General features: G+C 34.6%; 1 protein-coding gene across 4 annotated transcripts in view; it reads right to left on the bottom strand.

Moving 5' to 3' along the window:
- Window positions 1–12250, bottom strand: part of GPHN (gephyrin) — a 612413-nt gene that overhangs the window by 236630 nt on the left and 363533 nt on the right. The window lies entirely within an intron of this gene.

Raw genomic sequence — 12250 nt, 5'->3', positions numbered from 1 at the left:
GGAATGGTATTCTTTCCCTTGGCTCCCTCTCAACCAGGTCAACATAGGTTGGCTGTGTCCCTCAACTCAAAATCACAGTTCCTTTTTGTTTATAGCTCTTTCTCTGGATTCCAATAGATTCTCTGGTTCCCTTAATCACATTAGGACTAGGAGAAATGATTCTAATGTTACTAATTCCATAGTAATCCACAATGCTCAAACGTGTGTAAATACTATAGACCCTTATTAAAACCTCTTAAAATACCTATTAAGGTATGTTTTCCCACTTCTGCTAGGATCCTGATAAATATATCATTTGAATCACCCTTTCCTTTATCTGAAAAATGAGGATGATAGTATTTGCTGAATTACTGTCACAGCTAAGATAATGTAGGCAACATTTAGCACTCTGATACAGTAAATAGTTAATAAATGTTGGCTATTATTATTTATACCTATCAATATAGTAAAGACTAAAATAAATGAGTCCTATTCCCAAAATACACAAACATAATGACAAATAGTACAGAGCATTTCTAATATTATTATTTTAGGGAATGAATTTTTTTTTTTGTACTGGGGGTTGAACTCAGGGGCACTTGACCACTGAGTCACATCCCCAGCCCTATTTTTATATTTTATTTAGATACAGGGTCTCACTGAGTTGCTCAGCTCCTCACTTTTGCTGAGGCTGGCTTTGAACTCATGATCCTCCTGTCCCAGACTCCTAAATTACAGGGATTACAGGCATGTGCCACTGCGCCCAGCTATGCATATTTTAATTTGTGTTTTTGGATACTAGTAATATCTATGGGTCTACTAACCTAAGAATGGGAAGTAGAGCAGTTTCAAGTTATGTACACAAACTTTTATTTTATTTTATCTTATTTTTTTTGTGGCCCTGGGGATTGATCCCAGTGGCCTCACACATGCTAGGCAAGTGCTCTGCCACTGAGCTACATCTCTAGTTCTGTGTATAAGACTTGAAAACATATCATAAAGGAGGCTTTTAATCATGCAAGCTATAAGATTATGGGTAATTCAATGTCTATCCCTGAGAACTCATTCCTTTGGTGCATATTAAATAACTGGGATTATTTTAAGACAGAGGATTAAAGAAAAGAAAATTGAATTTTCTTCTGTAACATAGTTTGGTCCCAATATCAATTAGAGATGGGAGGCTTGTTCTGTAAATGGGAAGGAAAATGGTCAGAGGTCTGACTATTTTTTTGGCTTTTTTTCCCCAGCTACACATAAATAAACTAACAGTTATTCAAGTCTTGTTATTTTAAGCAATTATTCAAGGGCTCTTAAAGTCACTTGGGACTAAAGGAACAAGAAATCTTCCCCCGTAGAGGGCCCTAAAGAGGGGGATAAAACTGGTGATTGTTGAAATGGACAGGTGGCCACCTGAATAACTGATTCAGTGTTCATTACAACTGATAGATCCTGCTGTAGCTATGTCCAACTATACAGGCCTCCCTCCTCTGTGTCCTCTTTTCTATAATCCATTACTTACTGTGTTACTTTCTGAAATTCTTTTTTTAAAAATTTCTTCTTTTTAAAAAATAGTTGTATATGGACACAATACCTTTATTTTATTTGTTTTTATTTTTATGTGGTGCCAGGGATCAAACCCAGTGCCTCACACATGCTAGGCAAGTGCTCTGCCACTGAGCCACCACCGCCCCACTTTCTGAAATTCTAAATCTGTCCTGCACTCTGTTTAATGAGCACCTGTAATTTTCTTGTTCCCTACTTGTGGGTACCCAATACCTTATCTATGTGAACTTTTTTTGTTTTTGTTGTTTTAAAAAGGCTCTTTATTTCTTTTTCAAAATCTGTCTTACAAGATACTTTCTTTTCTGTTTCTTTATTAAAGGGGATATCTGACACATTGGTGGTTTTCTGTTAAAAAAAAAAAAAAAAAAGATCTCTATAGACCTTAGCTTTGACTGTTGCTCTAAACAACAGATAAGCATCTAACAAAGAGTTCTTAAAAAAAAGCATCAGGCAGACATTTTATTAACAAAAGTTTTGAAAACTCAAAGGAGGCTTTCCCAGGTGCTCTTTGGTATTTAATCTAGAGACAGGGTCTCACTGAGTTGCTTAGCACCTTGAATCTGCTGAGGCTGGCTTTGAACTCTGGATCCTCCTGCCTCAGGCTCCCAAGCCACTGGGATTATAGGTGGACATCCTGATTTTCAAGACCTGTTTCAAAGGTTGTTTTAAATTATAAACTTAAGGAAAGTAAAAAGGCAGAAAAGAAGTGGATCAAAAACTTAGGCCACTAGACCAGAGACCCTGTGCCTAACAGAAGAAAAAGCATGTCGGCTTAGGATCTGACTTCCTTAATAAGACTCTTAAAGCACAAGAAGTAAAATCAAGAATCAATAAATGGGATGGATTCTTCTGAGCAAAGGAAATGATCAATGATGTAAAGAGATAGCCTACAGAAAGGGAGAAAATCTTTACCACATGCATTAATCTCTAGGATATATAAAGAACTCAAAAAATTTAACACCAAAAAAAAAAAAAATCCCATTCAAGAAATGGGCTAAGGAGGTGAATAGATACTTTTCAGAAATATGAGTGGTCAATGAATATATGAAAAAATGTTCAACATCTCTAGCAATTAGAGAAACGCAAATAAATCAAAACTTCTCTAAGATTTTATCTCACCCCAGTCAGAATGGCAATTATTAAAAATATAAACAACAATAAATACTGGCAAGGATGTGGGGAAAAATGTACTCATACATTGCTGGTGGGAATGCAAATTGGTACAACGTTATGGAAAGCAGTATGGAAATTCCTCAGAAAACTTGGAATGGAACCACTATTTGACCCAGCTATCCCACTCCTAGGTTTATACACAAAGGACTTAAAATCAGCATAGTACAGTGATGCAGCCATATCAACGTTTTAGCAGCTCAATTCACAATACTTAAACTATGGAACCAACCTAGGTATCCTTTATTACTCAGCCTAAAAGTAGAACAAAATTATGGCATTTGCAGGTAAATGGATGGAACTCGAGAATATCACGCTAAGTGAAATAAGCCAATCCCAAAACACCAGAAGCCAAATGTGTTCTCTGATATATGGATGCTAATTCCCAACTGGAGAACTAGGGAAGAATAGAGTTACTTTAGATTAGGTAGAGAGGAGTGGAGGGAGGATAGGGGATATGGTGGTAGGAAAGATAGATAGTAGAATAAATCAGACATTATTACCCTATGTACTCATAAAACTATATAACAGGTATGATTCTACATCATGTACAACCAGAAAAATGAGAAACTATACTCCATTATATATGATGTATCAAAGTGCATTCTATTGTCATGTATAACTAATTGCCAAGTAGGAATGACGCATCGGAATTTCCTTGCCAGCATACCCCATGTTGCTTAGAGGACATTCGCTGGGACATTGCATGTATGCTTTAGTAAGGTGACCTTGCTCAAGGACCAGGGCGGATCCGGGTTTAGAGCTGATCAGGTTTTAGGGAGTATCCCGTCCTTGAGTTTAGGGAAGTTCCAGGTTTAAGGTGTACCCTGTGTGTGGGGGGGGGGATAGGGCGTATCCTGCTGCCTCAGGCATGCCTGATCCTTGAGTTCCCATTGAGTTCTAGAAAGTATTTGAAAAAAAAAAGCCTCATGGAGTAGGTGAATTGGGCGGCAGCAGAACTGGGATTTCCCCAGAACGTGTGTGTAGAGGCCGGTGTGAGTTCGGGAATAAAGAATTGCTGTTTGAATCTACAAGGTGTGAGTGGCTCGTGATTCTGTGCCCAGCCAAGACTGCGGCATTTGGTGGCCCGTACGGGGAATGTCTGAAACTTGGAGGTAAGTGAAATTGCTCGCCCCTGAGGGAAGGCAAGAGAATGGGTGCCCATTTCAAAAAACAATGTGTTCTTGTTTTGATTTATTTTGTTTTTATTTCAAGCTGCCTATCCCTAGAAATTTCTCAGGCAAACTGGGAAAAATGGTTGGCTCAAGGTTTGAAGTTTGTCAGCCCCAAGGAAGAGAAATTGATACAGCGAATGTCCTCTAAGCAACATGGGGTACGCTGGCAAGGAAATTTCGATGCGTCATTCCTACTTGGCAATGGCTCTCAGCATAAAACAAATAAAAAAAGGCAGAAAAGAATTATGTAGAAGAAAGATATGTACTACAGTCATAGTTATGAGGACATATTTCAGTAAGGAAAGTTATAAGAATAAAGAAATGTTTTCTATGGTAAAGTAAGATTTTTGTCCTAAAGTCTAAAATAGAAAAGAGAGGACAAGACTAAGGATATAAACAATTGTAGAATGTCCAATAAGTCAGAGAAGGTTTAAGGAAGAAAATTTTAGGAAATTTGCATTTGTGATTAAGTTGACTATAATTAAATTATTGAAAGATTTTTCTAAGGTCAAAATTTAATGTATTAATATGAAACTAGAATCTAATAATCTATGTTTAAAGCAACAATGTTTTCTATAAACATTAATATGGTTTATTTTATTTTATTTTTTGGTACTGGAGATTGAACTCAGGGCACTCAAGCACATCCCCAGTATTATTTTGTATTTTATTTAGAGACATGCTCATGCCATTGCTGAGGCTAGCTTTGAACTTGCAATCCTCCTGCCTCAGCCTCAAGTTATTATGATATATTTGCTACTCTAAATATCTGACTAGAGATGTATCTACATCTAAGGGCTAAATATACCATGTCTGAGCTTTGCCTAACTATTATAATACAAGAGCTTGTAAAGTTAAGATACGTAGGTTTAATAAATGGTAACTGATAAATGCTCTCCTTTGTACAATATGAGGCATTTTTTTTATTATATATTTGCTATGCACTTACAATTACGTTATTTCCTAAAATTATAAATGTCTAGAGTTATTGATTTTTGTAAGTGCTATTAACCTACACAAACCTGACACTTCTATGTGGCTGTGATGTTAATTATTACTGGCTTCTCTGTATATTAAACTTATTTGTGCTCCCCGAGTATACAAGTATTCTACAATGCAAAGCTTAGGAAAATATCATGCTACTTTGCTCCAAACTAAAATTGTAGGGACACCCTTTTCCAGGTTTAAGTTGGTATAACAGTGGTCCAAGTTATGCTTTAAATATAGCCATTACTGCTCTGCCACTAGGACTTATTTTTTTTTAAAATGCTTTTCAGACTATCTTATTTTTTAATAGCTTTATTCTATTAATTTATTTTTATGTGGTGCTGAGGATTGAACCCAGGGCCTCACACATGCTAGGCAACTGCTCTACAGCTGAGCCACAACCCCAACCCCCCCTCCTCCCCCCATGACTTATTTTTAAAGGGACATGTTTCTTCCTCTTCCTTTCTCCCTTCCCTTCCATAATCTTGGGGGAAACAGGTTACCTTTCTTTCCCAGCATAGGCAAAGTTATCTGCCTATGTACAAAAAAAAAAAAATAAATAAATAATAAATAAATAAATAAATAAAATAAACCATATTAATGTTTTAAGAAAATATTGTTGGGCTGGGGATGTGGCTCAAGCGGTAGCGCGCTCGCCTGGCCCGGGTTCGATCCTCAGCACCACATACCAACAAAGATGTTGTGTCCGCCGAGAACTAAAAAATAAATATTAAAAATTCTCTCTCTCTCTCTCTCTCTCTCTCTCTCCTCTCTCACTCTCTCTTAAAAAAAAAAAAAAAAAAAAAAAAAAAAAAAGAAAATATTGTTGCTGTCCTTGAGCACATACCCACCACAGAAATGAAGTAATTCAGACTTTAGAGATGGCACCAGAGGATCTCAGAAATAACTCTCTCCCAAAGTAATTCAGACTTTAGAGATGGCATCAGAAAATCTCAGAAATAACTCTCTCCAAAAGTAACAAGTGAATTATAACCCTGAACAGGGAATACACGGAATGTGGCCTTTGAATGACCTCTTTAAAAACCCCTGTTCCTCAATTTGCAGTCCCACCAACAACGTATGGGTGTACTCTTTTCCCAACACTCTCACCAACGTTTATTGTTACCCATATTCTTGACAGTTATCATTCTGACTGGAGTGAGATGAAATCGAAGTATAGTTTTAACTTGCATTTCTCTAATTGCTAGAGATGTTGAACATTTTTTCATATGTTTGTTGATTGATTGTATATCATCTTCTGAAAAGTGTCTGTTCAGTTTCTTTGCCCATTTATTGATTCAGTTGTTTTCATAGTGTTTTTTTAAAATATTTATTTTTCAATTGTAGTTGGATACAACACCTTTATTTTAGTTATTTATTTTTATGTGGTGCTGAGGATGGAACCCAGAGCCTTGCACATACTAGGCGGGCGTGCCCTCTACTGGTGAGCCATAATTCCAACTCCAGTGTTAAGCTTTTTTGAGTTTTTTTTTTTTTTTTGTGTGTGTGTGTGTGTGGAGATTCCTCAAAAACTAGGAATGGAAACACATTTTTGACCCAGTTATCCCACTTCTCAGCATATATCCAAAGGATTTAAAATCAGCATACTACAGTGACACAGCCAAATCAATGTTTGTTCACACCCCAGTGTACAGACTGAGATGATTTTATGATCATACCCTCCCCCACAACAGGTATAGTAAAAAACCAAGCAGCACAATCCACAATAGCTAAGCTATGGAGCCAAACTAAGTGCCCTTCAACAGATGAATGGATAAAAAAATTGTGGTATAAATACACAATGGAATATTACTCAGCCATAAGGAAGAATAACTTTATGACATTTGCAGTAAATAGATGGATCTGGAGACCATTATGCTAAATGAAATAAGCTAATACCAAAAAAAAAAGTTGAAAGTTTTCTATGATATGTGGGAGCTAAACCACAATATTGGGGGTGGGGATAGAAGTTCAGAGGATTAAAGGGGAATGAAGGGAAGGGAATGGGTATAGGAATAGGAAAGACAGTAGAATGAATCTAACATAATTGTCCTGTGTACATATATGAAGATACCTAAGTGAATTCCACCATCATGTACACTCACAAGAATGGGGTTCTCATTAGAATACGATATATCCCATGATTATATAATTTTATCATAATGGATTCTATTGTCATGTATGATTAGGAAGAATAAAAAAAACCCTACCTAGAGTGCATATTACTCAGAACTCTGTCATCAGAGTGCCCTAGAATCATGACTATAGAATAAAAGAGCTTCACCATAAACAAACAACAACAACAACAAAAAATCTTGTTCCCCTGGATGGGCAGAATCACAGCCTTTGGGACAGGAGTCCCTGTGTTTCTCCTTTGCTAGCAATGCATTAAAACTTCTTATTCTTCTTTTTAATCAAAACTATGTCCTTATTACTGGATTGGCGTCAGGAACAAGGACCATGCTTTTGGTAACATTTGTGTACTCTTAATTATATTAGAACTATCATCTTTGAGCAAAAATAATTAGCTGTGTCCAAATGTATGGCATTCCAAACTGGGCCACTGTGATAAACAAAAAGATTGGACATTAGTCACCTAGGGAGTACATCTGTAAACAGTGTATTCTATTTTATTTTTAAAACATTTAATTTATTCTTAAAAGACAAATTAAGTTGGAATATATTTGCCATTCAATTCTTTGCAGTTGGATAAAAGTAACCTGATATTGACAAGTTAATATGAAAAATCATCTCAGTCTTTACACTGGGGTGTGAATTTATATGTATTTTTGAAAAGATAATAAGAGCCTGACTAACTTAAATGTTGGCAATGTAAACCATAAAAACCTTTTGCCAATTTTCCACAAGGAAAGGAAAGGAAATTGAAAGATCATTTGTCTTTTTGTTTGATGAATCTTTCAGATGTGATATTATTATGTTAACTGTTCTTAAAATAGACTCCAAAAAACAATACATGAGAACTCTGCTTCCTTATACTCCTAAATTGAATTTAGAAAGGGGCAAGGATTAACTTCAGACATAAAAACTTTAGCTCAGGTTTTTTTCAAAAGGTCCATCTTACTTGGGACAAGGCTGTGCCACTTGCCCTGCTCCATGTTAGGCTTTAACCTATTAATTTTAATTAAGCCCATCATTTAAAGTTCTGTTCAAATGGATACATTTTTTATCATAAAGATTACTATGATCATACCCTCCCCCACAACAAGTATAGTACAAAACCAAGTAGGTGTTTGGGTAAAAAAGGTATTAAAAAGTTTTTTAAAAAATAGAATTTGTAAAAGAGTTTTATGTGTGATTGAACTGACAAATTGTCTACCTAGTATTGTCAGTATTATTAATTTTAAAAAATCTAGTTAGGTATGTAAAAATTTCTCACTGTGGTTTCACTTTCACTTTTCCTGATTGTTAATGAGATTAAGCACCTTTTATACATTTAATGATAATTTAGATTTAGATTAGATTTGGATTTATGTATTTTTGTAGAACTGAAGAGATATCAAAGGTACACAAATATCATAAAAGTTTGGTTTCTTGGTTCAGAGCTATCATACAAACTGAATGTCTTCCTTCTTATTAATTTTATTTTGTATTTTCCTTGTAAAGCTTTATAATTGTTCCCTGCTAGCAGTTTGTAGACATGCAACTTCTAACAGAGTAATCTGAGTTAATTTGAGATAATAAGCCATTACTTACAGGACACCTAGGATATAATACTATGACATTACTTACAGGACACCTAGGATATAACACTATAACTGACTCCCAATACTAATACTGACCCCAGTCAAATGGAAGTATAACTAAAATTACAAAAGTTGAAGTTAAAACTGTCTAATCCCACTTCAAGTCTGGTAGAAATGGCCATTTGGATATTTAACATCTGAGAAGTGAAGCCCCTAACTAAAGAAAATAAAAGGGCTAAGAAATAAAATGGCCATTAATTTGTCTTTTGCTCTCCAAGGTCAGTCAGGACCCAGGGAATTATAGAATTATAGTCCCCTTTAAGGGACTTGCAACTCCAGTTACCGGACTCCTGATTATGGGGATAGTGAGAACACTAGAGAACAGAAAGCCAACCCATACTCAGTAAAAAGGAGGGTCATTGAACAGGGAAATGTACCTAGTACCAAGGGAAGCCACATGTGGTCAGCAAGATCATGACCTACCCTGGTAAAGGATAAGAATGAGGAGTTAGACTCCTCAAATATTCCTAACCACCACCCCTGAGGCATCTCGGCTGAACTTAATAGTAGAAAGAAAAGAGGTTAATTTTTGGCCAATAGAGGGTTCACCTACTTGGTCTATTTGTGTGTGTGTGTGTGTGTGTGTGTGTGTGTGTGTGTGTGTGGTATTTGGGGTTGAATTCAGGGCACTCTACCACTGAACTACATCCTCAGTCTTTTTTATTTTTTATTTTTGAAACAGGGTCTCATTCAGATACTTAGCCTTGAACTTGGCCTCAGCCTCGTGAGTTGCAGAGATTATAGGTGTATGCTCCCTACCTGTGATAACCACCCTTCTACTCAACTTCTATTAGATTAACTTTTTTTAAAGATTCCACATATGAATGAGATAACATAGTATTTATCTTTCTGTGCCTGGTTTATCACTTAACACAGTGATCTCCAGTTTCACTCACATCAATGTGAATGACAGGTTTTCATTCTTTTTATGGCTAACAGTCTAAATAGATATTCTCAAGTTGAAAATTATAACTAAAAGGAAAAATCCAACATAGAGATTCACTAGCAGATAAGTAATTAGTGAAGCTGAAGATAAGTCAATTGAAATTATCTAGTCTGAGAAGCAAAAAGGGAAAATTAGAAAAAACAAAAGAAAAAAGTGAGATATACACACACACACACACACACACAATGGAGTTTTACTCAGCTATAAAGAAGAATGAAATTATATCATTTGCTGGTAAATGGATAAAACTTGAGAGAAAACATAATGCTAAGTGACATAAGCCAGATTCAAAAAGTCAAGGGTTGAATTTTTTTTTCTCATATGTGAAAGTTAGAAAGACAATAGGAGGGGCTGGGGATGTGGCTCAAGTGGTAGCGCACTCGCCTAGCATGTGTGAGGCACTGGGTTCGATTCTCAGCACCACATAAATGTAAAATAAAGATATTAAAAAAGATATGTTATTTAAAAAAGAAAGACAATTGGAATAAAAAAGGGATCAAGAAAGGAGAAAGGAGAAGGGAGAAGAGAAGTGCAAGTGAACTAAGAGGGAGGAAGGAGGAAAGGAAAAAGGGAGGCTCTGGAAATGAAATTAATCAAATCATGCTGTGTGTATGTAAAAATACATTACTACAAATCCCACTTTTATGTGTAATTACAATGTACCAATTTCAGAAAAATGAAAGGGAGACTAGTGGAGCAAAGATCAGGAAGAGGGAAGGGTGGAGGAAAAGGGAAAAACTGGGCAACAAAATTGGTTAAATTATGTTATATGTATGTATCAATATATTATAATGAATCCAACTATTATATATAATTGTAATGCACAAGTAAAAACATTAAAAAATGAAAGTACAAAATTAAAAAATACAGGTCTTAAGGAATCTGTGGAATATCATTAAGTATATAAAGATATGCATAATGGTGATTCCAGAAGCAGGAGAAAGCATCAGTAATTATTTAAGAAAATAATGCCTGAAAAAAAAACTCCAAATTTGATAAAAGGCCTGATTATACACAAAAAGCCCAACAATCTCAAGAATGATAAATTAAAAATGATGGACACTGAGACATATTACAATCAAACTGTTAATGGTGACAAAGACAAGGAGTATTCTGATCATCAAAAGATTAACAGCTGATTTCTCAACCACATTAGCTGAAACCAAGGGAATCAGAAGGCAGTGGGATGACATAATCAAAATGCTAAAAGTTAAAAAAAAAGTGTCAATTAGGAATCATATCTGGCAAAACTATACTTCAAAAATGAAAGGAAAATTATGATTCCCATAAGAAAGTTATGGATCTGTCTTATAAGAAATCTTAAAGGGAGTCTATAAAGTTGAAATGAAAGGCTATTGTATAGTGATTGAAATTCATTTGAATAAATAAAGAACTCTACAAAGGTAAAGTACTCTATGTAGGTAAATATAATTTTTAAAAAAGCAACATAAAACAATTATAAATCTATGGTGACACAAGTACCCACACACAAATATGTAATTTGTGAAAAGAACATAAGCAGAGGAAACAGCAAAATTTTTACATAATAATAAAACTAATTCAAACTAGATTGCTATAAACTAAGGTGTTAATTAATTCCAAGGACAATCACTAACCAAATAACTAAAAACTCCTTAGTAAAAGAAATGAGAGAAATCAGAATAGTATAGTAAAAGTTATGTATGATAAAAAAAGAACCAATGGAGGAAATGAGAAAAAAAAAGATGACATATAGAAAAAAAAGACAAAATGCAAAAAAATCTGTTGATATAATTACATTAAGTATAAATCAATTAAAGTACCCAATTAAAAATGGGCTGTATAGTTTGAAGAAAACATGATTTAACTATATAAATCATTAGACTCCCAAATATAATCAGTTTGAAGGTGAAAGAAATTATAGTATTTCATGAAACAGTATCCAAAAGAGACCTAGAGAGGCTGTAGTAATATCAGACAAAACAGACTTGAAGATCAAAATTATACAGGGAAAAAGAAAATTATTACATGGTGATAAAAATATCAGTTAATCAAGAATTGGATAACAAATATATAAGAAGCAAAACCTGACAGCACTGAAGAAAGAAAAGTTCAACAATATGATAAGAGACTTCACCATCCTACTTTCAACAATGGTTAAGATAGTTATCAAGATGATCAACAAGCAAAATAGAAGATTTAGACAACAGTATAAACCAAATAGCCCTATATTAACCATATGTAGAACAATTCTCCCAATAACAGCAAAAATTTTTTTTCTCAAATGAATAATAAGCATTCTCCAGAATATACCTTTTAATACTGTACAAACTGTACAAAGAAAGTTTAAAAAGATTTAAATCTTACAATGCATCTTCTCTTACTTATAATGGAATAAAATTAAAAATTGATAAGTATTCTTTAAGGAGCAATGGGCAAAGAAGAAACCACAAGGTAAATTAGAAAATAATTTGAGATGAATGAAAATGATAACAAACCAAAATTCATGGAATACAAAAAAAATCAGTGCTCAGGGAGAAATTAGTGGCTAAAAATATCAATTTTAAAAATTTAAATTCAATACCTTTTTACTTTAAGGAACTATGAAAAACCCACGAAGCAATATTAAGAGGAAAGTAAATGATTCAAGTGAATATAAATGAAACAGAGAACAGAAAAGTGTTGAA

This window comes from Spermophilus citellus, assembly GCF_964194105.1.
Source record: "Spermophilus citellus genome assembly, chromosome: 4".
In the NCBI taxonomy this organism is placed as follows: Eukaryota; Metazoa; Chordata; class Mammalia; order Rodentia; family Sciuridae; genus Spermophilus; species Spermophilus citellus.
The sequence above is the reverse complement of the archived record's forward strand: the minus strand, read 5'-3'. Positions and strand labels throughout refer to the sequence as shown.